We start from the raw sequence: 21,043 nt of genomic DNA on the forward strand, positions 1-21,043 counted from the left end.
GAAGTGATTTTTCCCTCTGATCAGAAGATATTCCCCACTTGTTTCTCTGAGCAGAAGATTTTGTAGCTTCATTCTTTCCTCTTTTCTGTTGACCTGCACGCCTTTTTGCAAGTGAAATCTCCAGCTTTTGCTTGTGAGGAGAAGATTGGTTTTTTCGTAATGATCTCTTCGACGAGCTTGTGGTTGTGCGTTGCAGGACATCAGCAGCAGGTAAGCTTACATTTGCTGCTGACACCAAGCAATCATAATGACCAGAATCTCCATGTACAGTGTAAAAAACAACGATGGGGGTGACGTTGGCAAATTTATTTCAGCTTCAAGAATGCTATTGATTAGTTCTTGTTCAATCTCTGGTGTTAATGTAGAAGGTCTTCCTGTGAACTTTACTTCTTCTTTTGCAAATTTGTTTGTTTCCTTCTAAATGACTTTTAAGAGTTGTGACAGTAACGCCATATGCTCTTGTGCGCAACGCAAACCCATATCTCCTTTTTTCACTGCCGACAAAGCGCAGCCCATTTCTTCTGGTAACCACCGCCGTTCGGGTCTCATAATACTGTCAAACAAATCAATCAATCATTCAATAAAACTTATAGAAAGGAAAAACACAACAAAACCGAAAAGAGAATTGAATACGTGAATAAAACAGCAGTGTTCTGTTTATTGTTTGATGAGGGTAAGATGGAACAGAATGCGGCAAAGCTGGAACACTGTTCCATGTTTGCCTATCTTATGTGTTCCATCATTGCCGCATGGCACCTGCATGGATTTCGCGTTTTTCTCTTGGATACACGTGACGTTTCAAATCTTTTTTTCCGTTCAAGTTATTGCAAATCTATGGAGGTTTATCACAGCAATCAACATTTTACGTGAACGTATATAGATAAAGAGTAATAATACGAATTGTAGACGGTAGAAATAAGAAGAAGAAGGAAGAAAAGTTTAAAAAAACGTACCATTTTTTTTGTTTTGCCGCGGTAGTCTTTTTTTTTTGCTGGAATAATATCAAGGAATGTCACTAGACATTTCTGCAAAACAATTGTTCATGAATTGTTCCCCGTTGATCGCATATTGAGGTGTTCCAAGTTGGCCGACTGTTCCGGGATTGGCGACTTTCCCTTACACACACAAAAAAGGAGACATGATGACGGAAGGAACAATAAGAAAGTGAATGAGCCAAGTAAACATTTATATCAATAACTGAGAGAGAGAGAGAAAGAAATGAAGAAATAGCATGGAAAAAGTGTGTGTGTGTGAGTGTATAGGCCGGATGCGATGTTGTTAGGCCCTATTTTGTACCCAGAGGGCAAAAGCGGCGGTGTGAATGTATGCTGGCTAAAATTGTATTATATAAAAGAATCAGAAGCGTACTAAAAACAGATTAGTTTAGTTATGGTTGTGAATGTTTTCTGCACTTAGCAGTCGCAGTTTTTGTTTGAATTTTAGGCGTTTTGTTTAAGTACAATCACTCAAGAAAACTTGATTTCAACGAAAATGTGACTACGTTGGAGAGAAAAAATGGTAAAAACACTAAAGATACGCAGTCCATTGGTATGCTATCCACAAAAACTGATTTTTTAGACTCTCTTTAACTTTAGGGAAAACGTGCATAATGATTAGATGTATCGCAAAGAAGTACGAGAACAAAATAAAAGGGTACCCTTGTACTCAGTGTTTACGCGCCCCAGACTTATCCATTTCTGACAGTCACGGGCCCCAGTCTTCCCTTGTTATGTGCCCCAGGCATTGAAACTTTTCTCTAACCTCCATTTTCATGTATTTTTTACTTAGTTTTACGTGACAGTAGTTGGAGGTTTTTGCATTTCAGTCAAGTAACGCAGGCTTGTTCTTTCTTCAAGTTGTTACAGTTAAACACATAAATTTCAGATGCACACTACGGTCACTCTGATCATGAGCTCTTTGACGATGTTATTAACCACGCTGTTAATGCCCATAGTGACAACGAACTTACAATACGGGTTCTCACACTAACTTCACAGACTGGGAAAAGATCGTACGTACAGAAAGATTTTAAAGTGTTCCCATCAATTCTTCAAAAGCATGTTAAAACTTTGATTGCGAAAGAAACCACACACAAAATTTGAAATCGTGTATGATGCTGCAAACAACATAAAATTTCCAGCAATTTCAACAACAACAACAAAACACAAGAGAAAAATATTTTTTTTAAATATATATATAAGGTGTAGTAAAAAGAAGTTAAGTTCAGTGACTTTCATATTAATTGGGAAAATGTGTGTCCGAAATTTTACAAAAGATAAATTGTTGTACTTGGGTATTTGTAAATTATGTTTGTCCTCGTTAATTGTGAACAGGATGTATGTTTATATAAAGTTGAAAGTCAAGATTGGATTTGTTTAGCCTACGCGCGTGTGTGCATGTGTGTTAGACATAGCATAGACATAGAACACTGTATTCTCTCAATTATGACAAACTCGGGTGTGGTGAATCATAATAAACAACATAAAACGTAAGAACATAAATAAATTATCGAGGCACAAATACTCAGCTCATATTAGTGTGTGGTAGGGGGGATGGGGGTGCACACACACACACACACACACACACACACACACACACACACACACACATGTGCGCGCGTGCACGCAATTAAACGAATGAATAAACAGACGCACAACTACACACGCACGCACGCACGCACGCACGCACACACACACGCACACACACACACACACACACACTCTCTCTCTCACACACACACACATACATACACACTCACACACACACACACGCACACACACACACACACACACACACACACATACACACGCACACTCTCACACGCACACTCTCACACTCACACATGCACACAACGACGCCCATTTACATAGAAACACCCCCTCGTATAAGCGGGGATGAAAGAGTGGTGGCCAGTGACCCAGAACGAACAAAAGTCAAAGCTGGCTGGTTTGTATTCAGGGAAATTTGCACGAAATGCACGCACGAGATACGACTTTTCCTTCTATTTTCTCCTTTTGGGACTTTCATTTGCGTTAGCTCGGTTTGATATGAAAACCCGAAGAAAAGCCCTGCCATTTTGCACTGAGAAACTTTGGAAGTAGCGTTTGTACTACTGGGTCTCGCTGTAGTACAATTACCCTCACTTACTTCCTAGTTTGCTTCCAAAGTAAGCTCTTTTTTCGTCCCATGCATGCGAAAGTGAGGATGTACTTCCGATGTCGCTCAAAACTTTGGAAGTAGTCGCAAACTACCCTCAGTTACTTCCTCGCTTTGCTTCGAAGTAAGCCCTTCTTCCGGCCCATGCATACGAAAGTGAGCCAAGTACTTCCGATGTCACTCAAAACTTCGGGAGTTGTCGCGTACTTCCCCCATAAGCATACGGGTCCCGGTGAGGTTATGCCCCCTCTTTCTTTCGGCTGGTAACTGGTGCCACCTCGCGGCAAGATCACACGAGAAAGGAAAAAAAACTTGCATTGGTCCCAAATAGCGTATCGGTTTGGTAACAGTTCGTGTGTAAGTCGTGCATTTTATACGGTAAACAGACAATGGTCGGTTCTGGTGAGGTTATGCCCCTTCTTTCTTTCGGCTGGTAACTGGCGCCACCTCAGTCGCGGCAAGATCAGAGGAATGTTCTCGCGTTATCACCCCAGAAGCGCTCATTTTTGGCAAAGGTCGATGTTCTCTTTTTGGGGGCTTTATATTTATTTATTTTAACGTCTCCGTTTTCGAAAAATGTGGAGTCCTGCCTTGTTCTCTTGCTTTCGTCTTTATAAAACCGTGTTTTAACAGTTAAAATTCTTACACTAGCCTTTCTACATATTTCTCTACATTCTTGCAGATGTGGTATTTGTGGAACGGGTGTGGGAATGAGAGTGGAGGCAGGGAGGAAAGACGGAACATGAATGTAAATAAGGGCTACTAGTGGTTAGAAATGGAAAGAAAATGTGGACTGAATATTTGTTGAAATAATCCAAAGACAAAGAGACTGCCAACGTTCCAAAATTCAGAATCAAAAACAAAACGTTCCAACAGCCTACCTTTCTTGTTTTTTGATTCTGAATATTTGTTGGTTTTTCTAGCTGGATGCTCATTCCGTCTTTCCGAAATACACATTTCATCCTCTTCAATCTTTTAAAGAAGGAGTTTGCATTTTTCTTAGTGTTGGTCTGCTTAAACAAGGGGAAGAGTTTCCCCGTCTCAACTGTATCTGCACATGGGTTAAAGAGTGGCATACCTTTTGCATTTCATTCCACCGTTGACATAAATTCGCCACTCGGCTGTTGTCAATTGAGTTTCTGGCGTGCAGGTCTGATTCCTTGATGTTCATTCCTTTCCTCACTTCCACACACAAGCAGAGGTCCTTGTCTACGTTTTTATACCGAAATCGCCATTTGACCATTAAAATGCAGAGTCTATTATCTACAATTATCAACAATACACCCCCTTTCGATCAGGAAAGACGAAGCCAGTGTAGCCGTTTGAAAATTCATTGTAGTATTCCAGCGTAGTACTCATAGTAGGATATCCTTATTTGGAAAATGCCAAGCGCAAAACTTCTCTCAAATCCCGTGCATTTCGTGCGTTTAAAAAAAAGCGTGGACAGCGCTCCAGTGTCAAACTGTTGCTGCACTTGTTTGGGCGTGGCTATAAGCATAGTGACTTGAATTTGATTGGTCAGTATTTTTAGTCAAAGCACATGTTCTCAGCAAACAGAAAACAAAATATTGGAAGCGTGAGTCACGCCACCCAAAAATAAAATCTTTTTTTACATATATTTTTTTTTCTATAACTTTTTTCCCCATGGTTCATTCATCATCTGACATAACTTTTTAGCGAAATCTAACCATACGATTATTGAAAAAAAAGCAAAAATGTTGACGACCACCTTTAAACAAACAGATTGACAAGCTTGCAGGAAACAGAAATTAACACGAAAAGCAATCGCCAGTTGGCAGCACTTCTATTTTTGTAATAGAAGGTGATGTATAGTACCTCCAGGTACAAAAGTCTCACTCTCTTTCTCTCACTCTCTCTTAATCTCTCTCTCTCTCTCTCTCTCTCTCTCTCTCTCTCTCTCTCTCTCTCTCTCTCTCTCTCTCTCTCTCTCTCTCTCTCTCTCTTTCAATCTATCTCTGTGTGTCTAGTTCTGTTTGTTTGTCTTGTTTCATTTTGTTGTCTCAGTCTCCCAGTGTTAACCTCTTGCTCAAAACCACAACGAAATTGGGCTGATTTGGTGTGATACAAGACAAACCGTATTCCTGTAACATTCATTTATACATTTTAATTATAGATTTAATAATCGATAAAATAAGGGGAACAGTACAATCTGCATCCCCATGAAAAGACAAAAAACTGAATCTTTTTTTTACGAGAATGATAACCATTAGAAGCTGCACATTAGTTAGCTTTTGCCTTGCTTGCCAATGCTTCCGAGGTGCCAGCGAGAAAGTTTTACTCGGTCAGTGCTGGGACGGCGGGCTGAAATGCGGGAAGGTCTGGCATCACTTTTAGGCCGAAGTGAACCCTCTTTTCGTAGGGATACACTCTTTGGTCCTACTAACCCAGTTATATTACCTCCCTTACTTTCTTTGATCTCTCCACTTGGGATGTTCCCCTTTACTTTTACTCTCCCACCATCTTCTTCTTCTCTAACTCGGATGACTTTTGGACCCATCCGTTTCCTACTGAGCTTTAACTTGTTTCATCTTCATCTCCATCATGTCGTTTGCTTTTTAAGCCCTTTTTCCTAGTATCTGAGAATTATCCTTTGAAGACTTTTTCCCTCCCCCGTTTTCTCTTCACGTCTTTTTTCCGTGTTTGTCTGAGAGTAATCTTCTCACAAGTTCGCAAGCGAGTTTTCGTTCCTCTCTGTTGTTTCCTGTCATGGCTCTTCAGGGGCGGACGAGGGGGGGTTTCTGGGGTTTCCGGACCCCCCCCCCCCCCCCCAGCCAAAAAATAAAAATATTATTGTGTGTTTTTTTGGGTTGAGTTTCAATTTTTGGGGTATTAATCAGTGACAAAATCTGCTGCCTGAAACTGGTAATGATCCTCCTCAGAATGCACCAGATTGCACCATTTTGCATCCTTTTTTTCAAAATTTTCCGGGGGGGCATGCCCCCGGACCCCCCTAGCAAACTAGGCGCTTCGCGCCGTCGGCTCGGCGCTTCGCGCTTTCACACCCATATCTTCACAATATACTTTTGGAAACCCCCCCTCCCCATAAAACGAACTGATCCGCCCCTGCTCTTGTATAATGCCGGCCATGCAAATGGGCCAAGCTTCTTTGTGACATCGTAGGTCAAACTAGTTGTCTAACAACGGACGAAAGAAGAACAGAAGAAGAACAAGATGCCATATAGCATAACAGCCATCGGGATTTATCACACCGCATTTATGCTGAGGTAGCGGTTACACTGAACAAGACACATTTACAAATACAGAATTATTGTCTCTGCGTCTCACAAGCCTTCGAGCTTCTTAACATTGTGTTTGCCAAACTTGTGTGCTAAGATCCTTGACATTGTGAGCCGAATGTGTTGTACAACAGCAATCTAAACTAGACTACATTCTGATGCAGCGGTTGCTAACTTTGTCTGACAAATTGTCAAATTCCTAAAGCACGGAGAGCATAGACTACTGTGGTTCGCGCTATATAAGCTATCAATTATTATCATTATTAACAGAGACATAGTTCAATGTATGTCTCTGTTATTAATAAATACAGCATTCCCTTCACTGCAATCTTATCTCCTCAGAGAGCCTTGTGTATAGACAGATACAGAGGCAGGGCATCTTGTTTTGACATGGCTGAAATGTGCATCCCAGACCTCTAGAAACTGAAGAAGTGAGCGCGTTGATAAGGCCTAAAAAAAAAATAGGTGTGGTTACGGTAATCCGATCTACCCTATTTTTAGGGGCCGACGCTATAACTTTTTATTACATTTGTCAACAAAAAAACCCCACAAGAAAACGAGTGCAGAAAACGCAATGAAAGCGAAAGCGCCCGAGTCGCACACTTATTTCTCTGTCAAGTAGGTTTAATTTGTACACATTAGAAAAAAAAGTAAAAACAAAAAAAAAGTGATTGCCTACCTTCCTACCCTATTTTTTTGGCTATGTTACCGTAACCACACCTATTATTTTTTTTGGCCTAAGAGCAAATTGCGCTGGTATACTAGGTACGCAATCTCAAGACTTTGCAGCTGGCTCATTAGATAAGGGGCTTTGAGGTACGATTTCTGCCCCAGTGCCGATTAGTGATGAATTGGAGATAATGTGTTGCTTCGGGTGAAGGAGGCAGGGGATACTTATCTAGTCAGCCCAGAAAACAACCTAAGAATTATTGCAAGATTTGATTTTTTTATGTCTACTTGTAGAGAAAATTTAGCCCTTTAACATAAAAATGATCTAGGAAAATCTACGGTTTATTTACTGAGATAAAATTAAATAAAGCATAATTAATCCCACGTTCTCATTCATTCAGGCAACATTGTACAGCCATAGCGGGAAGGTGTGCGGCGTATCACTCAACACCTTATCAGCGGCATGGTTCAGATTGCCTGGGCTGCATCCGCTACCATCGTTAGTGAGCCTGTTACAAAGGATGCTACGACCCGTTGGAATGCGTTTGCTTAATCGCGTCGTTTCCGCGTTTTTTTGGGCGTCAGTGGTTGAACTTTCACTTCGTGGATGTCGACACTCCAAATCCATGAAGGTCAGTGACTTTTTATCATTCAAATGTACATTTTTGTTCAATCATTTGATGAGTACGTTAGAAAGGTTTACTTGTATTTGAAAGAGGTCTGCTTCCATTCTTTTGTATGGTTCCCCGTTTGCACAGTGTTGCTGTTTTGATCCAATTCCTCAATTGTTTTCGATAATTCGGTGTTTTTGTGTGTGCAGCTTCTGATATGGATGAAACAGAAGGGCTTTGCTGTATATGTAAATCTGTATGCAACATCACCAAAAAGCCCCTAGACAGTGCAACATTGAGAGTAGAAGGCGCCAGAGGTAAATATTGTTTCACGATAATGAATCAAACAATTGGTGCTTGGTTAAGATTATTAGTGAGGGCAGAATAGTCCGTTTCAATCAATGAAGATTAATACATAAATATTCATGCAGTTTTTGGACATCTCTCTCTCTCTCTCAGTCTCAATCTCTCTCTCTCTCTCTCTCTGTCTCTGTCTCTCTCTCTCTCTCTCTCTCTTCCCGAGCTCTCTTTCTTTGCAAAACACACACACAACCACACACACACACACCCACACACACCCACACCGGCCCACACACACACACACACACACGGCACACACACACACACAATGATGTGATTTGCCAAAAAAATAAAGCGCGTACCTGTGCATTCATTCGATAAAAAAAGGAAATTGGAAATCTGATTATAATGAACCGTAACATAAACGTTATTTTTATTTTAGACCGAAATATGACAAATGACATTTTACACAGATCTCGACGGTCATAATTGCCAGCGTTATCCCGGAGAACAATGAATGGCTCGTTCTAAGTAAAACATCATTTTCGGGTTTAAAATGCAAATTACGTATAATTAATGAATCGGGTATATATATGAGCAACGGTTTGTGTTTGTCAGTTCATATGTCATGTCTTGTCAACAGGAATCAACAGTGCAAGCAAGAAAAGAGGTGATAGTGTGCAAGCGACCGCGGGAAAACGAGTTCACAAAGAATGTCGTAAACTTTACACCAACACACACGTCATTGAAAGAGACCTGAGAGCACAGAAGAGATTGCATGATGAAGTTGATCAGGCAGGTCCAAGTCTTCGATCACAACAAAATGCCTTTGACTTTGCTACTTGTTGTTTATACTGTGGAACCATGGCGAATCTTGCAGCCAAAAACGCGCCTGACAAAGCCTTCCAGGTTCGTACGTTTTCGTTCCAGGACTCAGTATTTGCCTCGTGCGACAACTATCCTTGGCATTCGATGTCATTAATCCAACAAAATAAGGGCACAAATTTGTGGCCCACAAACTGCAAATGTGCCTCACAAATTTTTGGGCTTATTTTTATGGGACACATTTTGGTTTTGTGGGCCACAAACCGTATTTGTGGAGCATAAAATAAGGGGCACAAATTAAGCTTCATAAAAAATAAGGACAAATATTTGTGGGGCTTAAACAGTGTTTTTGCCCAAAAAAATGTTTTGGGCTCTTTTTTTCCCTCCTTATTTTGGACGTTGAGCGTGGTTTTCAGACCTACTGCGTTTCGGTTTTTAGTTAATGGCGGATCGAAGGCGCTTGCTACAGATCTCTGGACAGAATCTCCAATGGCAATGATGTTTGCTAATTAATGCGAGAGAATTGGGACGGGCGAACCTTTGCATATTAACCAGAGGTAAGTTTCCATGTTTCGTTTCATAACTGAGAGTGGGTTTATGGTAGTATGTGTTGCAACATGTGTCATTTCGACTCACTCGAGTCACTGACACTGTCAGTCACTCAGTCGAGTCAGTGCACAGCCGGAAGGTATCGTTCACTGGACCACTACTTCCATAGAAAGACTACTGTGATAGTAGTAGTCCAGTGAACGATACCTTCCGCCTGTGTTCAGTCCTTTTCGCCGTATCTGAGCAGCTCTCGCGAGACACGCTCTTTGTTATGCTTTGAACATCGCGAGAACTTCGAACTTTGGCTTGTGCAGCTCGCACGAGATCGCTGTACCGCATGCTTTGCTATGCTCTGAAGTTTGCGAGAGATCACGAGAGCTTGGAATACTGATAGGGTCTATTGTCCACTTGACTACTACTATCACAGAAAGACTACTGTGATAGTAGTAGTCTAGTGGACGATACATTCCGCCTGTGGTCAGTCCACAGGCGCAAGGTATCGTTCACTGAACCAACACGTAAATAGCTGCCCTGTACAGGGATTTTGTCATTAATTTGAAGAAGAAGATTACCACTACCACGTTTTTGCAACATCTTTTCAATGTGCATTATCATAATATTTTATACATTCCTTTTGTTTTTAAAGATTGAGTCTAACTTGAAATACTCAAATAGGTAATCTTCTGATCGGTTCCCAATTATTTTATTGCAGGTTGGCATCAATCAGAAGAGAACTAGAGCTACATGTTCAACTTCAAGGTCTCCTCTCAGCTGAAAAAGCCAACCGATTGCTGCATGATCTTGAGGCTGTCACTGACAGAAGTAAAATATTTGATGCCACTGCCGCAAATCAGGTAAGAGTAAGGCGAAGAGGTTTTATTATGTACAACTGTCAGTGTTATGATGTACAGTGTGTTTTTTCCTTCCCCTCCCTCACGAGTCACATTCTCAAGTTCTGGTCAGAATAACTCATATGGAGGTGTGTGTGCATGTGTGACTGTGAGCAAGACTGAGAGAGTGTTTTCATTTTATTTTTATAATTCATGTTCAGGGATAATAATAAAATAATGAACACCTACTGACTTAGAGTCATTAAACCACAGAACTGCTCGAACCTCTTAGCTTTATTTCACCAGTATGATGATCATGCAGTTCCTCCAGTATTAGAATCATTACTAATACTAGAAGCGCATGACTTTCAGTGTGTCCCTTTAAGTTTAATAAAGTACAATGTATTGCTGTAAACAGTCACTCACTCACTCACTGTCAGGATATCTCATTCTCAGTGAAACTGTGTGTCAAGTTCTATTATTTTTTTCCTTTGTGCTCTACACACATGCATACATGTTATACATACATATAATATACATATGTTATGCACACATCAACTTGTCTATATGTCTGTCACTCTATCAGTCTATGTGAACACATTCAGTTCACTGATTTTGTCAAAACTTCACTAAATGTAAAAGGACTTATAAAATTTTATATTCTAGAAAGATATCAATGCCACTGTCCCACAGTATCATAAGAATCAAGCGTTAATGTTGGTTTGGTCATCTGTTGTCATTTTTTGTTGTTGTTGTTGTTTTATGGGGGAGGGTGCAGTGTGTAAATTCATCTGGTTCTGTGGACAGTGTGTTTGTTGTTCCTCCACATAGGTAAATATCATACTGCATGTAGCTACTAATACTACTTGTCCTGTCAACTAACTGTTTTAAATTTGGTGCTCAGAGGAATGTTACCTCAGCCAATATTATATATTACAGGTTGGCATCGATCCGGCACAGTGGAAGAAGCAGATTGATTCCTTCATGATCCGGAGGCTGTCAAGACTCAAATGGGAAATATTTCATGCTAATGGCAATTCAGGTAAGAGTTTTGCTACATGATCATATTGTGTTTTATCCTCCCTCTCAGTCTCAAGTTCTGGTTACATTCTGACTGTTGGTGTGTGTTTGTGTATGAGAACCGAAGTGTGTGTGTCAGTGTGTGTTTGATTTTCCCTGGCCAGTCAGGAGAGCTGCCAGACATTAATAGTAATAATACCTGCAGATTTTTCTAGTCCTGCAGATTGATGTTACACACCTTTGCTTTGCTTTTTGAATTTGATAGCAAGCGCTGACTGGGAATGTGTCTTCTATATTTCATATATTTTAAATTGAAGTAGGCATTAGAACTTGTCTACCAGGGAATTAGAATGTTTACGCTCTTGGCATTGATGTGGGTTTAGTGTGTGTGTGTGTGTCAGTTACAAACACAATTTACTCCTTACTCATACTTAAAACTTGTTCTTGTCATTGTGTTTGGATTTAAGATCAGTTCCTTTGTCATTCATTTGTCAGTAGGGACAGAAGATGACGAAGACCTGGCCAGTGAATGTGGATGAAAAGCAGTGCTATCCAAGTCCAGCTGTGATTGATGGGGAAACTACAGCAACAGCGGCAGTAAATGTCCACTCAGTATTGGTTGTACTGAGCATTATAACTTGTTGCTATTGTAAATTTGTGTCAATGTTTTAAAGGCCCACTACGCCTCATTTAAAAAGTTGTCCTCACCTTTAACATGGGATAAGACCATCCTTCCACTTGGTCACAGACCAAAAATCAACACTTTGACTGCTTTCTATAGTGAGGTAGATGTTTTGGTGGTTTCGGTGAATTTTTTTTTCTTTAGAAGAAGCTGTACCTGAATTTATTCTTTAAAAAGATACCACTCTGCATAGAGAGCCTTGAGGGAGTTCATTTTTGGTATGCAACTATTTGTGCCCGTATGGTCTTATTTCATGTAAAAGCCTCGGGGATGTCGTCAGGCGTCGGGGATTGAAAGGCTCAAATGTCTGATTCACATAGCCGCATGGCGGTCAGATGTCCTATCGTTTTGAACTGAGCGCTGTCATTGTCCGATAAGAACTCCATTCCTTCGGACAGCGCACTATTCTATATTTTTCTCTCAAGATACACATTTTCAAAAAGCAACCGAGCACTCTCGCGTACATGTGCACTGAAGTTGTGCAGTGCAGATCTTGTGTTTTCGGGAATTCCAAACCGTTTGTGAGATGGGCTGTTTGGGTACACCTGTCTGCACATTAAAGTTAGGAGTACGGGAGACAACTCCAACTGACCATAAGTCTTGCATCTGCTTTTGGTTTCAGTTCGAGACATTTTGACGAAGCGCATTGAATTATGCCACCGAAATAAAACTAAGGCCTGTCCACTTACAAAAACTGCTCGGTCAAAGTAAAATCTTACATTTTGTTAAGGAAATGTGCGGCAGTAAAATTGAATTTGGAGAATACATGGAATAACCTGGTTTTCTGGGAAGTGACATAACAATAAATAGAACAATTGTGAATACTTCTTCTTCTTCTGTGTTCGTGGGCTGAAACTCCCACGTACACTCATGTTTTTGCACGAGTGGATTTTTACGTGTACCCCCCGCGGGTTAGGGGGAGTCCCATATTATTTGGGACGAGAAAGAATTTACCCGATGCTACCCAGCATGTCGTAAGAGGCGACTAACGGTTCTGTTTCTCCTTTTACCCTTGTTAAGTGTTTCTTGTATAGAATATAGTCAATGTTTGTAAAGATTTTAGTCAAGCAGTATGTAAGAAATGTTAAGTCCTTTGTACTGGAAACTTGCATTCTCCCAGTAAGGTCATATATTGTACTACGTTGCAAGCCCCTGGAGCAATTTTTTGATTGGTGCTTTTGTGAACAAGAAACAATTAACAAGTGGCTCTATCCCATCTCCCCCCTTTCCCATCTCCCCCCTTTCCCCGTCGCGATATAACCTTGAATGGTTGAAAACGACGTTAAACACCAAATAAAGAAAGAAAGAATTTTTACGGAATTATGACCGTTTTTACCCTGCCATTTAGGCAGCCATACGCCGCTTTTGGAGGATTGTGAATACTGATCGACATAGAGTGCCGTTGTTATGGAAACAGTCGTTACATTGGATTTCTAGGAAACAGTTTAACAGCGACATCATACATCAGAAATTCCTAATATTTGGCACAAAGATGGACATGTATCAATCTACAATCATATAGAACGATTTATTTACAACAGACTACAGTTGAATTTTGATATCTTTTGTCATAAGAATGAACGAATTTCTCACAGCATATTCATTACAATAATTAATTTAAATTCAACTGTAGTTGTTTAAAAAAAACCAAACACGTTCTATATGATTGTAGATATAGTACATGTGCCAAATATTATAACTTTCTGATGTATGATGTTGCTGTAAAGCCGTTTTCTAGAAATCCCATATGACGCTGTAAATGCCAGCAACAGCAGTCAATATTCATCCACAATGTTTTCATTCATTTTAATAAGTCACTTCAATAACTGCCCAGAAAAAAGTTATTCCTTGACTGTATTCTTCAAGTTTAAGTTTGGTAATTTTACTGCCGCACATTGCCTTAAGTCATAAATAAAGGGTTCCAGTAACATACCATTCTTCTTTATTGATTATGAACTTTGGAAGGTTAGATGTTGGATCTGTTTTTAAAAAATATTTCCTTGATGTGTTGTACTAAGATCAACCGTCTGCTTGGACATACACTATAGATCCACTACCTGGCTGCTGTCTGCGGAAAATCGATTAATTCATAGAAAAATATGCCTTACAGGGAAGCAGCTAGCCGGTTGACTGTACAGGTGTTTGTGTAGAGGTTTTTCTTATTGCATGTTCAAACCAGGACAAATGGTGACCTGAAACATTTACATATGTATGCAGGACTGCTACTTTTAAGCTTAGGTGCAAGTGTGATGATATATTTGTTTGACTGATTATGGGCATTAAAATAAAACTGCAAAAAGAATACTTATACTTGAGATCTGATTTTGTGTGTGTCTGTGTGTGTGTGCGCATGAGGGTGTGTGTGGGCCGTTTGACATACTTGCAGAAGAAACAAACAGAGGTAACTGATAAACTGCATTTATTAACACAAAGATGTAAACAAAGTGAGTTCACACATTTCACAAAAGTAAAACAAGGCAGTCACATGCATTCACAATATTTAGTACTCGCATGAATGGCCAAAGATTATAGGCTGAGAATGCAAGTTCTAAATTGGCACATTTGTACATGTAGCTGCATCCGCTAGACATATATATTATCCATCTTACAATAAAAAAAAACTAGTGGTTAGGACATCGGCCTAAACATCTCTAGGTCCTACGTTCGAATCTCTGCAGAGGCATTTAATTTTTCCCCTTGGTTGAAATAAAAATGCTCAATCCAGAGAGAGCAACCGTAAAGTTACCAGGGTAAAAGTAAAGCGTTGAATGCAGCTATGAAGGTCATGCCAGCAGTGTGGGTCAAGATTCAGGCCCCCTTCTATGCACAGAATTTGGTGTAGGATTCTCAGCTCTATCTTTACAAACACATAATCCCCAATAGTCATACAGTGGAACCCCCCTTTTAAGACCCCCTCCATTTTAAGACCTTGTTTTCTCAGACTTTCTGTTCATAACCTCTGTAAATTTTAAATTTTACCTCCATTTTAAGACCCCCTCCTTTTTAAGACCTGATTTTCTCAGATTTTTGGAGGTCTTAAAAGGGGGGTTCCACTGTAGCTGTAAGACATAATTTTGTTTAAAACTCTTATGCCTTTTGAGGGAAATAAATTAATAAGAAAAGACATCACCACACCAAGAAGTCAGGGCGCTGACTTTTGCTATGTGACCAAGTGGAAGGATTTTCTTATCCCATGCAAAAAGCCTGATGAAGGTCTGACACAGTGAGGTGAAGTGTTTTAATGAGGCAGAGCAGGCCTTTAAAAAATAAGTTCACCACATCCAAGTGAAAGACACAATCTTGGCAAACTGTATTACAAAAGCAACATTTCAGCACAACATAAGAATGAATTGAACCATCCAGGATGCACCAGAACGACCCAAAAACAGAATCAATGAAAATCTTGAACAAGATAAAGTACTGACTAGGATTCAAAGGAAGAAAAATTCATGGGTTAACACATTTCATGTGCATAATGCAGTTAAAAGATCTAAATTCTAATATTGCAAACAAAGTCTATACATGAACACGCATTGACCGAAACATACACACACATCTCCCAAAGCTAAGCCTGTGTGTAAAATACTGCCTGTGAACAGCTTAACTTAAAGCACTCAAACAACATAAAAGTCTAAGATAATACCACTTTATGTAGTAAAAACAAACAAACCGCTGTTTGCTGTGAGAAAATATCTGCATACCAAACACTACCTGTATTTAGTTGAATTGACAACTTACATTTATAAGTCAAAATGTACCCTTTGATCCACATCGCACCACACATTATTTGTGTAGAATGTTATTGTTAATGTGTTACATCATGTTCATTTCACCACTAAGGCAACAGAAAACCTCTGTAAGTGTCAGCATATTCAGATGGACTATATTAAAGCAGTTCTGGTAGCTCCGTCAGCACAGAATGGACTAAATCTGATCATCATCCTCAGCAAAGCCAGGCACTACTCTGCAAGCTGCCTGCACATCATATCTCGGCACCTCACTTCCTGGAAAATAAAGAAAATGTATCACTGAGCACATCCAGACTTTGCTGTGCACTGATGGGGATATGTTTTGGGTATCGAGAAGAGGGTGTGGGGTGCGGGAAGGTAGGTAGGAGGTATTTGTTATGGAGTGGTATAGCCCTTATTGCGCCAGATGTTATGGTCCTTTATTGGCCGGTTTCTAGACAATCATAAATGCCTCTACACCACTCTATAAATTTAGTATTTGTTTACAGGCTTGAATGTAATCTGAATAGTTGTCCGCTACAGTAGCTTACAAGGCACAAGCGCACACGCACTCACACACGCAAAAACCTGGTGTTAAATGGATCTTGACACTGCCAAGACTAATTATTATTAGTTTACAAAGCTTTTTACATCACAAAATCATTTCCGGGCTTCGACCAGTACCCTAGGCCGACAACACCGCAAGAAACTCTACAGTCCAAGACGCAGACACCTTTTGGCTCAAACAAAGCAGCTTAACAGGTAAGACGAATAGGTATTCTACTGTACGTTACCCTACTGCCATCTTTCGGCTTTCAAGATGTTGGTATGGCTGTAAGTCCTTCAGACGACTGACAAGGGTGCACCAGTCCTCACGACACCGCAACCATTGCTTGACGTAGTCCTTGATCCTTCCAGTTCGTCTCGGCGGCTAACTGTAGAACCCTGCCAGCTCTCCATGCCATGGTCATGTCCACAAGCCGCAGTTGACTGGTTCAGTTCAGCCTCCGGCGATGAAAACCCCCCAGTTGGAACACTGTAAAGTTTATAGTCCATAAATCAACTTGTCTTTAGTTTCTTTCACTCGCACAATAAAAATACTCACTCGTCCAACATATTAAGCTGCATGAGCCAATATAATTATTTACACGTTAATTCCTGTTTTCTAAAGCCAAGAAAACGTTACGTAAAACCCTCACATGTTTAAGCAGTGTAGCACAATAGCTTAGGCCTACACAATAACATTAAACACAGAAACAGTCACTCTTCTCACATACGACAGCATGACATGAAAATATAACCGGTTTCAAACATACCTCAAAAGAGTGTAAAGCCAACATTTAGTACAGTCGCCGGCCTGGCATGAATATGAAAATGGAAGATATCACGTAGACTGATAGGGAAAGTTCGTCAGTCTTCATCCTTCTTCAGTCAGATACCTAAAACAGGAGCCCGTCTGCTAACGTGTTACGAAAAACATGAGTCGAGCTTGGCTCCTTGACGGCGACTGATTTTACAAAGTCGTTTTTGCTATGACATTGCCAGTGAGCTGTCGCCTGCATTACTTGCACGTGAAAAACCTTGTCAGTTACACAAGGTTCAACTGCGGTCAACGCGACGGTATGCAGCCTATAGCCCTTTCCAATGTCTGACCATCGCTATAGTCTATTCTATTTACAACAATACACATTACCCCAGATACGAGTAAACCGCTTCGTAACAGTAATACTTGTTCTTCACAAGATCAGTGGGATGGAGAATGGTGGGGGTGATACTGACAGTGACAACTATGAACTAAACTGTAAACCTTATTCTGTAATATTACAGGTGCCATCATTTCTTCCTGTGAAAACCATTTATTTCATGGGTATAATAGATATATACTTTCATCATTAAAATTAAAAAGATAATCTTTCATCATTAAAATTAAAAAGACTTCCTCACAAGAACCTTTCTAACGACATGATATCTTGTTATGCTGCTGATGTGAGCGGCTTTTCTGGAATGTGATGGAAAGTTACTATTTTTTTAAATTCAGCATGAGCCTTCATCCCACACACATTCCCTATTTAGCGTTGACACCTTACAGTTTTGTTGAGAAATGTGATGTGAATTCATTCAGAAAATTCTAACTCTGCGCAGGGGCAGTCAGGGTGTTGGATGTAGAAGTAGGTATCCAAGTACACAGGCGGTATTACAATTTACATTGTAACTCTTATTCCATGTAAAAAAAAAACTATAAAAAAACAACTTGCCAGATCTGTGATTGTGAACCAAGGAAAGGACTGACTGTATTTAAAATAATTCCAGTTATGAGTAAATCTTTCATTCTAGCTATTTCATGTTTTACTTTCTTGCATCACAATAGTTCAATGTTCATACAAACAGTATAATGCACTTTATGAGTATAGGGTTGCAACAAACTTTAAGATGGGAAGGAGAGAGAAAATAAAGATATTTGTACCATTATGTATATAAAGTACATCATACCAATTACCATGCACAGTATTACTATGCATCTTCAAATACATACATGTATGAATAATTTCATCTACAAAGTACTTGTTATTCAATTTACAAAGAACAAAAGATTGCTGAATGATCTACATCAGTACATGTTTATAGCTTCAGACTACCATCACCAATACCCAATGTTACATATATTTTACCATACAGATTTGACAAGCAAAAGCTGTAAGTGGTAAAGAAATGTGTAACTTACTCTTCAGGGGTAGTCTGTAATGTAAAGCACCACGCCAAGTCATCCTGATACCTCTCCAGTACATGCATCCATGTTTAAAGGTAAACTGTTGGAACTGGAAGACAGGAGCTGTATGAATGATGCACATCATCTCTGGTTTCTCGGGAGGCCTGAAAACAACCATAACAATATTATCATGAAATAAGTACTATATTTCAACTTCACTATCAGACGATTCAGAGCAAAATCACTCACTAATTCAGTAATTGTTTTGTTTATTCTTTTACAACCATACTTCATACACTGATACAGCAGCATTTGATTATGTGCATACAGATTAAAGATCAAGCATTTTCTAAACTTGAGTAAAAAAAAAGAACAGAACAAGCACACACTCTGTGACTCACACTCACAGTCACAGTCACATCCAGTTACTCATTAACACACACATACACAACAGATGAATCTTGCTCAGTTCTACAAAGGCCACGTTTGCTATGGTCATGTCTTGGATTTTAAAAACAATAACTTACCTGCTTGTTGATCCAAACCGATGATTGAAAATCAGTGAGAGTAGTGTAGAACAGTGCGATTCATCGCCAACCTCCCCATTCAAGGCAGACCGTGTCCAAAATCAGCTGTATCATTCACATCCCGATTGAATTCTTTCAGAAGGGCAGTCGGTGTTTCAACTTCTTTGTCGGTATATTTCTCTGGTGGACGTGTTGAACTGCCAAATATTAGATTGTTTTCAATAATATCAGTCACGACGGCCGCCATGTTTTTTGTCATCAATACTATTCATGTACTCCACTAAGGAAGAGCGTTTTATTGTGTCTTAAAACCGACTTCTCGGAAAAGTGATCAATCGAATTTTATGGTCCACAAAAACTTGCTTCATATTTTATTTAAGGGCTACTTTTATTTGCCTTTATTTTTATGGGGCACATTTTGTGCCCCACATTTTGTTTTGGCCTTCATTTTGTGGTCCACAAACTGGAAATGTGTCCCACAAATTTGTGGGCTTATTTTTGTGGTCCACAAACTGGAAATGTGCCCCACAAATTTGTGGGCTTATTTGTTGGATTAATGACATCGAATGCCAAGGATAGACAACAGACAGGATGAGTGGTCAGACACAGTGCGGGGGCGACTGGAATATGCGAGAGACTTGCATGCAGCTGATTCTATTTATCACAAAACCTGTGATGTCAACTTCAGGACAGGAAAGCAGATCCCACAGCGGTTTCAAGTCACTTCGTCAACATCATCATCTAAAAGGCCTTGTCAAAGAGGACGACCAAAAAATACAGACAAGAGAAATGCGTACGAACAAACAGTTCAGTACCTATGTGAAAATGATGACGAGCAAATCACCATCGGTGAACTCGTCGAAAAAATGAACGAGTTCTCAGAAGGAAAAACGTACACCCACCAACACATGAAAGACAAACTGTTGGAAACGTTTGCAGACAGAATCATTGTCACGGAAGTAAATGGAGAAGCCAATGTTGTAACATTCCGAACAACAGCTAGAACTCTTCTCCATGACTTTTTTAGCGCTCCCAAAGCAACAAATGACGAAGAAGAAAAGCTTAGGGTAGTGAAGGCTGCGGCTGAGATGATCAGAAACGACGTTAAAGCAGCTGCAACAGCAAGCAGCCACTATCCAACATCCGATGACATAGCGTCCGTGACCAAGAATCTAGATTTTGTTCCTCAGTCTCTTCAGGTTCTGCTTCGCACGATATTTAGTGAGAAGGATGCGGACGTCAATATTGCTTCAATCGGCCAGGCGATTGTGCAAGCTGCTCGTCCGAGAGTTGTTATTGCCCCATTGCAAGTTGGACTCGGTATCCAAATGCATCACCACTTCGGTTCAAGGTTTCTGATTGATGTTCTCAATACCATGGGATTCACTTCATCCTACACAGAGGTACAAAAGTTCGAAGCAAATGCAGCAGTTTCTCAGAGTACAGTCATACCTGGATATCAAAGTTCTTTTCTCCAATACGTCGCTGACAATGTCGACCATAATTCCAGCACCCTTGATGGTCACAACACATTCCATGGGATGGGAATAGTAGTTTCCAAGATTAGCAAACAAGTCCCAGCTTGCTGACGAAATATGGAAAATTGCCAACGTTGACATGCCAGAGCTACCAAAGTGTGATGTTGAAGTCCAATACATCCTGGACGGAGGGGCTCTTCAGCAGCTGATACCTTGGCCTCGAGGTGCAACATTTGCTGCAATAATACGATCTTACGTCCAGTTTGTTCAGCACAGGTTCCAGAATGCAACCGTGGTTTTCGATGGATACAACTCTGGTCCATCTACCAAGGATGTCACTCACATCCGTCGAGCCAAGGGAAAGTGTTCACCTGAAGTCGTCTTCAAGCCGGAAATGTCATTGCAGGCAAGAAAGGATGTGTTTCTCTCCAACAAGAAGAACAAGCAGCGGTTCATTAACCTCCTCTCTGAAGCCCTGGCTGCAAACTTGTGTCCGACGGTGTGTGCTGACGGAGATGTAGACTGCATGATAGTTGCTCAGGCTCTAGAGAGTTCAAAGACACAGGTTACTATTGTTGTAGGAGACGACACTGATTTGCTGGTTCTCCTTTGTCACCATGCCTCGGACAACCATCGTGACATCTTTTTGGAACCAAGCCACAGGACAAGTACCAAGACAGTCAAGCTATGGAATATCAGGCATA

At 40.3% G+C, this 21,043-nt stretch overlaps 2 long non-coding RNA genes across 2 annotated transcripts; one reads left to right on the top strand and one right to left on the bottom strand.

The window, feature by feature from the left end:
- The first annotated feature begins 9,028 nt into the window (after positions 1-9,028).
- Positions 9,029-14,187, top strand: LOC138982039 (uncharacterized). Its single transcript, XR_011460768.1, has 4 exons — positions 9,029-9,375; positions 10,080-10,221; positions 11,137-11,239; positions 11,713-14,187. It is a non-coding gene; the product is annotated as an uncharacterized lncRNA (long non-coding RNA).
- Positions 14,188-14,330: 143 nt separating this feature from the next.
- LOC138982040 (uncharacterized) lies at positions 14,331-19,190 on the bottom strand. The gene is made up of 3 exons (XR_011460769.1): positions 18,862-19,190; positions 18,350-18,498; positions 14,331-15,903 (listed from the first exon to the last, which is right to left on the bottom strand). It is a non-coding gene; the product is annotated as an uncharacterized lncRNA (long non-coding RNA).
- Between the last annotated feature and the right edge of the window lie 1,853 nt (positions 19,191-21,043).

The sequence above is a fragment of the Littorina saxatilis genome, linkage group LG12, assembly GCF_037325665.1.
Source record: "Littorina saxatilis isolate snail1 linkage group LG12, US_GU_Lsax_2.0, whole genome shotgun sequence".
NCBI classification, from domain to species: domain Eukaryota; kingdom Metazoa; phylum Mollusca; class Gastropoda; order Littorinimorpha; family Littorinidae; genus Littorina; species Littorina saxatilis.